This window comes from Rhinopithecus bieti, unplaced genomic scaffold, assembly GCF_001698545.2.
Source record: "Rhinopithecus bieti isolate Rb0 unplaced genomic scaffold, ASM169854v2 scaffold_21866, whole genome shotgun sequence".
Taxonomy (NCBI): domain Eukaryota; kingdom Metazoa; phylum Chordata; class Mammalia; order Primates; family Cercopithecidae; genus Rhinopithecus; species Rhinopithecus bieti.
The window spans coordinates 193,963-207,960 of NW_016810192.1; the positions used below are offsets into that span (position 1 = coordinate 193,963).

At 42.0% G+C, this 13,998-nt stretch overlaps 1 pseudogene; it reads right to left on the reverse strand.

Annotated features, from left to right (window-relative positions):
* Window positions 1–10,257: 10,257 nt before the first annotated feature.
* On the reverse strand, window positions 10,258–12,055 carry LOC108541882 (NADH dehydrogenase [ubiquinone] 1 alpha subcomplex subunit 9, mitochondrial pseudogene; annotated as a pseudogene).
* Between the last annotated feature and the right edge of the window lie 1,943 nt (window positions 12,056–13,998).

A 13,998-nucleotide genomic window follows, 5' to 3' on the forward strand; every position in this document is an offset into this window, starting at 1 on the left:
TTTTTTTGAGATGGAGGCTCGCTCGGCCGCCCAGGCTGGAGTGCAGTGGCCGGATCTCAGCTCACTGCAAGCGCCGCCTCCCGGGTTTACGCCATTCTCCTGCCTCAGCCTCCCGAGTAGGTGGGACTGCAGGCGCCCACCACCTCGCCCGGCTAGTTTTTTGTATTTTTTTTTTTTTAGTAGAGACGGGGCTTCACCGTGTTAGCCAGGATGGCCTCGATCTTCTGACCTCGTGATCCGCCCGTTTCGGCCTCCCAAAGTGCTGGGATTACAGGCTTGAGCCACCGCGCCTGGCCAACCACGCTGCTTTTCTACTCCAAACGAACAATTTAAAATCTACAATGAGTATTTACTTACTTGGTTCCAAATTTAGTCCTTAATTTATACATTTTACGGCCGGGAGCGGTGGCTCAAGCCTGTAATCCCAGCACTTTGGGAGGCCGAGACGGGCGGATCACGAGGTCAGGAGATCGAGACCATCCTGGCTAATACGGTGAAACCCCGTCTCTACTTAAAATACAAAAAACTAGCAGGGCGACGAGGCGGGCGCCTGTAGTCCCAGCTACTCCGGAGGCTAAGGCAGGAGAATGGCGTAAACCCGGGAGGCGGAGCTTGCAGTGAGCTGAGATCCGGCCACTGCACTCCAGCCTGGGTGGCAGAGCAAGACTCCGTCTCAAAATAAAATAAATAAATAAATAAAATTTATACATTTTACAACAAAGTTCCATATTCTGGTTTGAAACATGACCAAAAAGAGATAGTTGTTTAACATTAAATGTCACATTAAAACAAATAGTAAAGGCAGCTTTCCTAAATAACTGAAGCTTACTATCTTTTAGCATTCATGCATAAGACTTTCCTCTCTACTTAAAATCTTTATTCTCACTGCCAAACCCTGACCTCAAGGCCCTTTTACCTCTTACCTGAACAACTACAATGGTAACTGTTCTCTATGCCTTCTCTGATCCCATCTCCCGCTCTTCCTTGCCCTCCCATGCCCTGGAGGTCATGAGCTATTCTCAGCAAACTCCTCTATATACTGGACCTCTCTTCTGTGAAATTCTCTTTACTCTTGATCCTAAGGAAACCTGACTGCCCCTGAGATTACTGTTGCTTCTACAGTAAACACTTTTCTCCTACCCATCACATACCTCGGCAGGGGCAAGCATCCGCCTTACTCCCCATTACCATGCAGTTTTGGACCTTCTAGGTATCCTCTTCCTTCCTTCCCAATACTGCTTCCAAACTACTTCTCTTCCCTCCAGGCAAACTGCACCTATCACCTGCTAAATAGGGCTCCCTCATTTCATCTCCATTGTTTCTCTTATCACTCTGATAACTTCAACAGCCACATAGATTCAACACTTTGGCCTTCTTGTTGAAGTCTTGAGCACCAACCGTATTTTTCCACCACTTTACCTAAAGCCATTCACCTAGCATCATATTCTAACACAATCATCACCTATAAAAATTTCAAGTATTCTATTATCACACCATCAAGCATTTGCTTACAATAGTAGTTTGATCCCTGTGGCAATTCTCCAGGCTCCTTAAGATCTCTAGTTTACAGGCTGATTGTACCACTTTTTCACTATTACTCCTTCTCATGTTCTACTTCCCTCCTAAGCCAGTTTAGATCCTATGGCCCCATACTATACAGAGTCTTCTCCAAAAAATCTTAATTTCCTTGTCCTCTTTTCCCTTACTCTAACTTATTTGGTGGCTCCAACCATGTACTTACATCTCTCCTGCATTTAAATAACAGAAGATCGCTGGATAAAACTCACACAACTGACTTGCCACCACATACATCAAATTTATGATCACAAATCTTAAGCCTACTTCATTTCTGTAGTAAATTTACTCCCCATTTTTTTGAGATTACTATTTTATACCTTGCTTCACTCCTCAAATCTGCAATACAGTAGTCATGTGTCACTTAACAGGAATGTGTTCTGAGAAATACATCACTGAGCAATTTCATTGTGTGAGAACATCAAAGTGTGCTTACACCAACCTAGATGGTCTAGTCTACTACATACGTAGGCTATACAATACAGCCCATTGCTCTAGGCTATTGTCTTGGTCCATTTAATGTTGCTATAAAGGAATACCTGAGGCTGTGTAATTTATAAAGAAAAGAGGTTTATTTGCCTCACAGTTCTGCAGGTTGTGCAAGAAGTGTGGCATTGGCACCTGCATCTGGTGAGGTTCTCTGGCTGCTTCCACTCATGGCAGAAAGGGAAGGGGGGCTGAAGTCACCAATGACCTCCATATTGCTAAACTCAGGCTTCTGCCCTCGTCGTTCCACCAAAATAACCTTTGCTAAAGTCACCAATGACCTCCATATTGCTAAACCCAAGGACGGTTTTCAGTGCCTTGCCATAATCTCTTATCTTGATTTCCTAATGTCCTGGTTTTCCTCCTCAAGAATAAGGTCTCCAAAACCTAGTTCCTTGCTTCCTCTGAAAATCTTGGCCAGGCACAATGACTAAGGCCTGTAATCCTAGCATTCTGGGAGGCCGAGGCGCGCAGATCTCTACAAGTCGGGAGTTCAAGACCAGCCTGGCCAACATGGTGAAACCCCATCTCTATTAAAACTACAAAAATTAGCCAGGCATGGTGAGGGTGCCTATAATCCCAGCTGTTTGAAGGCTGAGGCAGGAGAATCACTTGAATCCAGGAGGTGAAGGGTGCAGTGAGCCAGGGTCATGCCACTGTGCTCCAGGTTGGGTAAAAGAGCTAGACTCCGTCTCAAAAAGGAAAAGAAAAGAAAATTCATTCTTCTCCAGGCATTAACTTCTCTTCTTGCTCTACATTCCTCCCTAGACCATTATCATTTTAAGCCATTATGAGACCCGCTTGGGGCATGCAGATTTCTCACAATGGAGGAAAGCCTCTACCTTGCCTTCTGTTTCCAGACTTAGGTGGCCATGTAAGCAATATTTCCTCTTGAACATCTCAAAGTTACCCAAGTACTAAATCCAAAACCAAACCCATGATCCCTTTCATCTTCTCTCCTACAAAAACCTGGTCCTCTTCTAAATTACAACATCCTGTCAATTTTACCTTGTGAATCTCTCAATACAGCTCCGCTTCCCTCTAGCCCATTCTAGCATGACCTTCCCTGTTACTCAGACTCTTACATGACAATCACCTAACTTCTCTCTGCACTTTTACTCTCCTCTAATCTGTGTAGGTATCTTTTAAAAAAACAAATCTAATTATAAACTTCACTTCATCCTACTCCCAATCCTACTTATAATCTTTTAATGGCTTTTCACTGTCAAGTACCGTACCTATCATGGTATCTGATCTTAAATGTTATCTGAACGGAGCCGTTGTCTACATTTTGTAATAATTCAACTTACTATTAAGTCTAGTTCTCTAATTGTATAGAGCAACTAGAGTGGCAAAGTAGTGATAAAAAGCACTAAATGACTAACGTGAAACCTGAACAATAAAGTGTTGTTATTATCTTATTTTGTTTCACACAAAAGAACTTCCAGAAACTTTCACAAGTTATCTCAATAATCTCTTGGTCCCATTTTAAAGATTAGGAAACATGCTAGAAAGACGATACACTGACAAATGGCACAACTAAGACCTAAAATTGTATCTTTTGACTCAAAGTCTGTGATTTCTAAGTTTTACGATAAAGCCATCAGTCACTCACTACTTCATTTCTAAAATGGCTGATATGCATTTTTCTAAGATTATTCCATGAATGTTCCTAAGAATACATCTTTTCAAAACTTGAAAATCAAGGTATATGCAGTTAAGTAATTGTCTCAAGTAACGAAGGGGGAAGAAAGCAGAATTCAGGTTTCCTTATTTTCATTCCTCTACTCTAGCCTTGTGCCATGCTGAATGGTAGTACAGGTAGTGTCCCTCATCTGTGGGAAATATCTTCCAAGACCCCCAAGTAGATGCCTGAAACTTTGGGTAGTACTGAATTCTATATATATTATGATAAAGTTTAATTTGTACATTAGGCACAGTAAGAAATTAATGATAACTAATAACAAAATTGAATAATTATACTATAATAAAAGTTACACGAATGTGGTTTCTTTATCTCTCTCAATACTTTTGGAACGTGATTGACCTTGGGTAACTAGAGCTACAGAAAGTGAAGCCATGAATAACGGGGACTACTATACTGATAAACTGGACACCACTGAACAAATACAAAATGAGGTTAATTGTGGTATAGCAAGTTTTAGGGATGGACAAACCACAGTTCAAATTCTAACTCTGACAACTGCAAACTGCATAACTTTGCAAGTTACTGAAATATCTGCTTTCTCATCTGAAAAATGAAGATAATAGCTAACACCCAGGTGCACTGAGGACTAAATATTATCATTCAATAGACAGTTTAAAATAAAATAAAACAAAAAAAAATCAGGTTCTCCCAAAATTAGCTAGTGTAAAATGAAATAAGAGCCATAGTTTTTAAACGATGAGATTGAGTTTCCAAGTCTGCCATTTACTGCTTGTCATATACTCTCTCATAGTTGCTTTCCTCACCTGTATAATAGAGATAATGATACTTAGTCCTTAGCAATGTTGTGAGGATGAAATAGCACATAAAAGAACCTCACTTATATGTGTTAATTGAATAGCATACAAAAATCATTATTATCTATATACACAGATTTGAACAGCATACAAAAATCATTATTATCTGTGTACATTGATTCTCTGCCATGGTGTTATAAATTTGTTAAGGGCACACTATGTCTTCGCTCTATTGCCCAGGCTGGAAAGCAGAGGCGCAATCTCGGCTCACTGCAACCTCTGCCTCCTGGGTTCAAGGGATTCTCCTGCCTCAGCCTCCTGAGTAGCTGGGATTACAGGTGCGTGCCACCACGCCCAGCTAATTTTTTGTATTTTTAGTAGAGATGGGGTTTCACCATGGTTGCCAGGATGGTCTCAATCTCCTGACCTCATGATCTGCCCACCTTGGCCTTCCAAAGTGCTGGGATGACAGATGTGAGCCACTAAGGCCGGCCAGGGCGCACTATGTCTTTAATCATCTTTGTATTTGCAACAGCTGGTTCTACCCATTGGGGCATTCATTAAATGTTGGCTGAACTGATTTACTAAGAAGACAGAATTGATCTATGATAAAACAACAGTTCAAAATAAAATCCAGAAGTTCACCCACATAGAGCATGAATAAGAGAGTGCCTGGTGTCTGTCCAGCTAAGACTGCTCAGACAGGGAGAACATATCCTGTTTTCTGGTAATTTAAGTAAGTGGTCTATAATTATGTTTATTGGATATAAATTATACAATCATCAAACAAGTAAGTTCCCTCAGTACAGGAATCATATCTGTCTGTCTGTCTCTTCCTCTCCCTGTTTTTGATGATGGCGATGACAGAGGGAGAATAAATGACACAATGAATGCTTAATAGTACTGTACACCTCAAAAAAAAAAAAAGTTTACAACAAACAGTGGGGCTTTTCTCCATCAGGAGGCAACCTTAACAAGGGCTCCCAAGCCATGAGTACTTAACATACAAATTAAGCAGGAAAATATTTCACAAAAAACTAGTTTGTGTTTATCAAAGTTCTCCCTATATGAATTCAAAGATACCCTCAACAGGACAGAGAAAACACTTTGGGGTGGTGAGTAGTCTGTCTATGCAAATGTTCAAAGCAAAAAGTTGGCTTGTACTAGTTATTTACTGAGCATCTATTGTGTGCCATTCACCACATTAAGTACGTTTCACAGATGATCTCAAATCTTCACAACAATCCTGAGTGCTACTATTTTCCCTATATGACAAATGAAACTGAGGCTCAGAGAGGTTAAGTAACTTGTTAACAGTCAAACACTTGGAAATGGCAGAGGTGGGATTTAGACCTAGTGAAGTTTCTGAAACCCATATTCTTTTCACCACCTCAGGCTGCCAACTGCCGCTACCAAATTCACTAAAAAAGAGGATGACTCAACAGGAAAGCTGGGAGAAAATCTGGCAAAGAAGCATAGAGAGAGCACAAGATAGCATTCTATCTCAGAGTTCTAGACACATGGGAGCAAATTAATGAGCTGCATCTAACTACACAAATGAAAATGCCTGGATAAGCTATAACTTTTACTCTTCAATTCTACAGGTTCTAAAAATGTCTATCTGCACCAATTCAGAGGTACTGACAACTAAACATAATCCAGTAATTTTTCTAGAATACTCAGAAAGCGTGCCTTTGACCCATTACTGATACCAAACCAAGCAAGCAATGGAGGTGATACATGTATGTCTGAAAGTTTTCTCTGTTCACCTGGACCTAAACATCCTTGTGGTACTGGGCATTTTTCAGGCATATCTACTGCTACATAAAATTCACTTCACAGAATTTCAGAATATGAGGAGGTTCAGTTCAATCATCTTACGGATGTGGAAACTGAGTCTCAAAATAGTCAAATGACTGCCGAAAGTCACATGGCTTGGTACTGGCTAAACCTCCACTAAAACGCTCATCTCCTATTCCTAGTCCACAGCAGCTCCTCTGTGCCTCCCACTGAATGCGTGACCACCCAGGTTTCCTTCTACGTACCTGGGCATTATTCACTATGGCTCCTTCTGCACGTCCTCAATGAAGTAAACAAAGGCACTGGGCTAGATGACACAAATAATAAAAGAGATAGAGCTGACCTGCTTTTTGCCCTCTAGGCAGTGCTACCCAAGCCTTCAGGTGTCATGGCACACATAGGAAATATTTTTTATAGCACGAAGTGGTAAACAAATTAGGGAGAACATGATCAAAGTGACCAGGGGATTCCCAAGCCCCAGCTGGCTGCTCCAAGGGTTGTGGGGTATAGTAATCTTGGCATATTTTTATCTCAATCTGGCCCGAGGCATTGGTAGGGAAGCTCTGTTCTGGGGTTAATAAGTAAAAAATCAATTGAGATAAATATACAAGTAACTATAATGTAAACACAAAGGAAGTAACTAAGGAGACTGTCACTGTCTGCTTTCATCAAACATAAGTGAGTGAAAATGAGATTAATTCAACTTGCTTTCTTTCATAACTCCTCTTCCAAACAAATCAAAAGACAGAACAGCCCATCCTTCAGGTCAACAGGGCTGATCAATCCCACCCACAAGGCTGCAAAGAGCCTGCACAGATGACTAGTTTACAGGGAGGCGAAAACTACTTAATGCACATTAGTGTGTCAGAAAAGTTCTGAGCTCTTACAAAGACTACACAAAAAATCAATAGAGGAGAGAAAATAATATTTCAAGGTCATATTCAAACATGAAGGGAGAAGCACGAAAAGCAGCCCCTCCCAACACACACACATATACATATACGTCTTCTGTGAACAAGCTCCATCTCTCCAAACGCAGTTAAAATTTGCTTTCTGATAATTTATAAATTTAGCCTGTGTTAGCCAAGTAGGTTCCTGCAATTCCAGACATCTGGGCTGAAGGGCAAAGGGCAAAGGGAAACTTTCAAAAAGCTGGCTAGTAGCCAAGGGCATCACATCTAGTAGGCTCCCTTAGCAACACACAACAGCTGTTTGCTCGAGAGACATACTGCCATCTTTGCAACGGACTATAAGATGTTCTTGTCTTAACAACTAAAAATTGCAGGCGGGTGGGGGGAGCAGTTTCTGTATTATTTCCTCTGACATTCCTCTAAAAGTTATCACATTTTATAATTTACAAGCTTCTCTAGTTATAGAAAGTTTTCCTCCATCCCAAACTACAATGCTACAATTAACGGTAAATTACAATAATAGAAGGTACTACATTCCTGGCAAACATAAAATGCTTTATAATGTCTGATTATTAATTACTATTCTAACTGCTATAGACTTGATTTCTAACTATGGGCAAGTCACTCTTTGTGACTTAATTACTTTCCTCATACAATTTTGATAACAGTAGTGAGTGACCTACTTCACAAGACTACTGTGAAGGATAGTAATAATTAATAGATAAAAGCTTATGAAAGCTTATTCCTGATTAATAATCATGCCGCCTATTGGCTCTCAATATCTAAAGACATGGCTTATCAAGGTCAGTACCCCCAAAACAAAACACAAGTCGATCCTGAGCCATCAGGAAGACTGCAGTTCCTGAAGTAACCAGCTCACTTCACCTGCCCCACTTGCCTTCTCCAAACCTACCAAGCCCAGGGGATGGTACTGCGCAGGGAATTCAGCCCTTGCGCCTAAGTCTGACAAGATAAATAACACGGGGAGGAAAACAACAATGTCACAATCACTGCTAGGTTTTAAAAACCTAACACCTTGGAACAGAAGGGGATGTGGCAGACTGTGCTCTGTGGGGAGGCCATTTGTGCGAGAGCAGAACCTCGCAGCTTTCCACTCCTTATATGTGCAAGTGCAAACCCTCACCCACAGCACTCTGTACTCACCCAGAGGTACATCATGTCAGATCGGGCTGCTCAAACTCAGCGGTCAGTGGATCCTGGACTGCAAAAAGGCACTTCAGCGAACCGTAGGAAAGAAGATGCCAGAACTGGGGGGCAAGGGTTTGAGGTGGGGAGAAACCCCCCAAAATCACTTGAGTTAAAAAATCCTAAAAAAAAAAAAAAGACTGGTCTCCTCCCCCCTCCTCTCCAGCTGACTGTTCTGTTGTTCTCTCTCCTCCCTCTCACCCTCCCTCCGTCCCACCGTCCCTCCCTCTCTCTCTCCCTCTCTCTCTGTTTCTCTCTCTCTCTCTCTCTGGGAGTTCCCAGCCCTGAGTATCTGAACTAGAGTGTACAGCACACTCGCTCTGTATTTGCCTTCAGGGAATCTCTCTCTGTAATTCTACTTCTAGAAACACAATCACCACTCACAAAGATTATTGCAAAAGACAGGGATGGGTGGGGTCAGTTATAAACCACCAGCACCAGTTTCTAGTGCTAGATATACATTAGTTTAAGATGAGTTCTTTAAACATGAATGAAGCAATCAAAAATCTCTGCCCTCTAAGATCCAGGTGAGTGAGCCAAGCTTTCCCTCTGCCCCGACTGTGGAGCCCCTTGCAGAAGCCAAGCACACACACAGAACCTGCTCAGAGCCCACATTCCTTTCTCACAATGTCTGCTGGACACCACTATTCTTTATGTCATTTCACCACTAATAATCTTAAAAGATTTTAAAACACAAGAAAACTTAAGATATAAAACTGAATAGGCTTTTCATCTTTTTTATTACTACTGCCCTAGTTCAGATGAACATAGCCTGGCTTCTGAAAGAGTAAAGTGGATCATGAGCTCCTAGGATGGTACAGACACTTTACTCACCACGTAGACGGGCTAAGGTGCACAGCCTGGGTTTCAATTCTAGATCTACAAGTAATATCATTATGGCCTGGGGAAAGTTTCCAGCCTGTCCAGGCTTCTGTTTCCTCAACCAAAAAATAGGTATAATACTCCTTTCAGAGGTGTTGGAATGATATAACTACGTAAACGGTCTGCCATGTTCCTGGTGACCATGTTTTCTAATTTCAGTTCAGTTCAAACATTTATTAAGTGCCTCCTATTGCCAGGCAAGTTTTCATGCATTATGCCCAGTGGTGAACAAGTATTATCAAATCACCTGTCCTAATGGTTTTTATTCAGAAAATCACGTAATTATCCCCCATATTCTAATGCCAATGTCAAGGCCCATACATGTTCCTTGCTTCCCTGACCCATTTCTCCATGTTCAAATCCAAAAGCACACCCCAGCTGTGAGTGAGCTCTCCTTTCTCTGTGGGGCCTGGTGTTTGTAACATGGCACTGACCACCTCTGCGGGCTACTTCTCCAAGTATTCCTATAGCAAACCACTTCTCCTTTGCACATCTTCCTTGGTGGAGACCTAACATCTCATCTTGGCTCATCTATTTTTGGCCATGGAGTCTTCTGCATAGTACTTAGCACATAGTAGGTGCAAAAAACATTCTCAAAGGGTAATAGGTTTTGAGGAATATTCCACTCCTTCCCACTTATTAAAGAAAAAACAAAAAATAAAAAATAAAATAAAAGCAAACAAAACCACCTTCCAGCTGCCTCAGGGTTTCGGCTCCCCCTCAGACATGTTGAAACAGCTCCTTCCTGCTTTTAAAATCTCCAAGTAAGGTCTACAAGTCTCACACTCAAGGTAGGCCCCATGCAGGTACTTTCACTCTCCCTACCTAATATTCCCACTGTGCGTGCTCTGGGTTTAGTCACCTGCCATAGTGGGGTTTCTTCCTCTTAGGGTAGAAAGAGAATCACTTTTCCTTTTCTTCCACACTGAACGCATGCTTTCCGCAGAAGAACCTTTTCTCTCTTCCCACCTTAATTTAAACTCCCAGCTCACATAAACTTGGAAAGGTGGGGCAGGTATTCTTCTTGGCCCCACCCAAACCTTTTCTTTATCTCTACAGAGAACCTCTCTGCTTCTTCTGAAGGCAAGATTACCACATTTCTAATACAAAAGAGGAGAAAGAACTTCCAAGACTGAAACTGAGACAGCCTATTTTCTAAATAAAAAAGAAAATCTTGACTTTCCATAGAATGTTACTTAGACTCTTTTACATGTCCATAATCAGTTTTTAAACACAACTTCCCTCTCTAGTTTCATAGCTCATGCCCTAAATCTTAAGTCACCAACACTCCCTATACTATACGCTAAATAACTATATTAAAATTACACTGACAAGAGATTCATTTTTTCGAACTCTTTGAAGAGTCTGTTGTTACTCGACATTCATTCTTTTTTTTTTAAAACCTCAAATGTTTTAATGGTGGGATCCTATTCACTGTGTACAGGATTCTCTAAAAAAGACCACCTGGCTGGGTGCTCAAACCACATGGGCTGACCCAAAAGACGCCAAAACCAAGAGTTACTCAGGAGGCACTAAATGGTGACGGTCTTGGCTGGTTTCACATCCTCAATTTCAGCAGCCAGCCAGCAGTAAGTGCGCTGACGCCGCAGCATCTCGATGGGCTTGAGTTCCAGTGGTGGTGCCTGAATACCAAGGCCTTCTAAGCTGGGCAGGTGAGACAATGTCATGTCTGTGATGTGAATCCGCTCCACTTTATCCCTTGTTGCCCAGGGCTCAAATGGGCTTATTTCAAAGTCTCTTGCTATCCACTGATAGGCAAAACGTGGCAAGGGGTACGGAAGGAAGAGTCTGTGAGCCACAGCAAAGATGTACCTCACCAGGTCAAAGAGGTACCCATTTGGCCCAACGAAAGCAAAGGTTTTTCCATTGGCGTCACGATCCTTAACTGCATCAACAATTCCTTTGGATACATCTACGACATAGTGGTTGTTTAACTGCCTTCCAGCCCAAGGAAACAAGGGGTATAGCACCAAACCAACACATATTTGCAAAATAATTAAGGAATCTATCCTCTCTTCCAAAGATGTCCAACAGCTTTATGATAATGGCTTCTGGAAATGCATCTCTCACCGCTTTCTCTCCAACAGCCTTATTTCTCAAATATCCAGAGGAGCTTTTAACATTCGCATTCAGATGTGAAACATGAATGAATTTTCCAACTTCGACTTCCTTGGACACCTGAGCAATTGCTTAGGGGATCTTCACAAAAACATCCTCAAAATCAAAGTTTTTTATTTCCCAGTCTCGTCCAACAAGATTGATGACCACACTGCTGTGTTCCACTACTCGTCGGATAGAATCTTTATCTCTCGTGTCCCATTCCAGAAACAGAAGCTAGCCCAGGTCACCCATGGGACGAAGGTGTATGATGTCATATGTATCACACCGATAGGGAATGATCACCTGTGACCCCATGCATCCAAGGTGGTTGACAACACATTGGCCCAGGAATCCTGTTGCTCCAAACACAGTGGCCACGATCCTACTGACTGAGGAACGTCCACCTCATGAGGTATGAGCGCATGATGAAGCTGATAATGGAGTGGGCCGTGACACACAGATGTGGCTATTGAAGTAATGGCAGAACGTGACAGTGGCAGGGCCCAGGAACCCAGGATTGTGCAGCAGCCACCATCTTCTCCCACAATCCTTTTTTTGTTTTGTTTTCTTTTTTTTTTGTTTTGTTTTTTTGTTTTTTTGAGACAGGTCTCACTCTGTAGCCCAGAGGCTGCAGTGCAGCGGCGTGATCGCGCCTCATCGCAACCTCTGCCTCCCAGGCTCAAGTGATCCTTCCACCTCAGACTCCAGAGTATCTGGGACCACAGGCGCACGCCACCATGCCTGGCTAATTTTGTTGTATTTTTGGTAGAGACGGGGTTTCACTATGTTGCCCAGGTTGGTCTCAAACTCCTGACCTCAAGTGATCCACCTGCCTGGGCCTCCCAAAGTGTGGGATTACACTCATGAGCCACCAAGACCACTGGCAGTCATTCATTCTCAACCAAGTATCAATAAAATAAATATAATGAAATTCTGGATCTTCATACTGTAACTTTATAGTGTTATCTTTTAATCAAGTTTGGGATAGAATAAAGATAAAAGGTTGGGCGCGGTGGCTCACGCCTGTAATCCCAACACTTTGGGAGGCCGAGGCGGGAGGATCACCTGAGGTCGAGACCAGCCCAACCAACATGAGAAACCCTGTCTCTACTAAAAATACAAAAATTAGCTGGGCATGGTGGCGCATGCCTGTAATCCCAGCTACTCAGGAGCCTGAGGCAGGAGAATTGCTTGAACCCAGAAAGCAGAGGTTGCAGTGAGCCGAGACCCAGCCTGAGCAACAAGAGCAAAACTCTGTCTCTAACATAACGTAACGTAACGTAACGTAACGTAACGTAACGTAACGTAACGTAACGTAACATAACGATAAAACACATACTCTGCAGCAAAGCAGAAGAAAAATACCAAGAAAAGAAACCCTCAAAATAAAGCAAAGTTTAAATATGTCACAAAAACTCTGAAAACTACCTCTGAAACTCCCATGGGTGGAACCATCATAAACTTCTTTGGAACCACAGGAAGGGCTTGTAAATTCCTATTGTAAAAGCATCCATTCCTTTTCTGATCATAATCTTTAACATTAGGTGGTCAGTCTGGTTAGAAATAAAACTCTTCTGTACGCTTCCTTTATGAATACATACAAAACCAAAACCCACAGGGAAGCTAAGTTATCTTTTTTATTCATGCTCCTGCATGTTCACATTTTCTACCTTTAAAAAAAAAGAAAAAAAAAAACAAGAAAGAAAAAATGGGGAACAAAGTGGTAGGAGAAGAAAAAAATTTCTTTCCAATTATCAAAGTCAAATAAGGAAAGCTATGCTTTGTAACTATGTACAATTCACATTAAGAGACGGAAAGGTGTAAAAACTCCACACTATAAAGAGACTCTAAAAAGAATTATCCAGAGATTAAGATGCATACACACTTCATTCTATCAGGAGAGCACGTTATCAGACTTTGTGACTGATAGCTTATCACCCTGTCTGTGAGTTCAGAGGAGAGAATGTGTCCATTTGAGCACTGAAGAAAGTCTTCTGAGGAGGGCCCACAGAGGAAGTTTCTGGCATGCTTGCTTCTGAGAAAGAAAAATCAGATAATCTGGGACAGCAATATGTGTATTGCCAATAATTCTAACCTGGCATCCTGAATTCCTACATCTCAAAAATGCTGCTGGATTTTGTAATGTAAGTCTTGTGGGCAGAAAGGGTTTGGAGCCACATTTTAGATTCTCTGCCTCTGACTCCAACAATTCAAGAGGCTACTTGTTTTGTTTGTTTGTTTTTGAGATGGAGTCTCATTCCGTGACCCAGGTTGGAGTGCAGTGGCATGATCTCAGCTCACTGCAACCTCTGCCTCCCGGGTTCAACTGATTCTCCTGTCTCAGTCTCCCAAGTAGCTGGGATTACAGGAGCCCGCCATCACACCCAGCTATTTTTGTATTTTTAGTAGAGACAAGGTTTCACCATGTTGGCCAGGCTGGGAGGCTACTTGTTTTATACGAGTTTCTCTGTGGTTATAAGAGGATAGTGGGGGGAAGTACGTATACCGGGGGAGCCAGCACAATTTCTCAAAAATGTACCTGAGAAATCAGGCA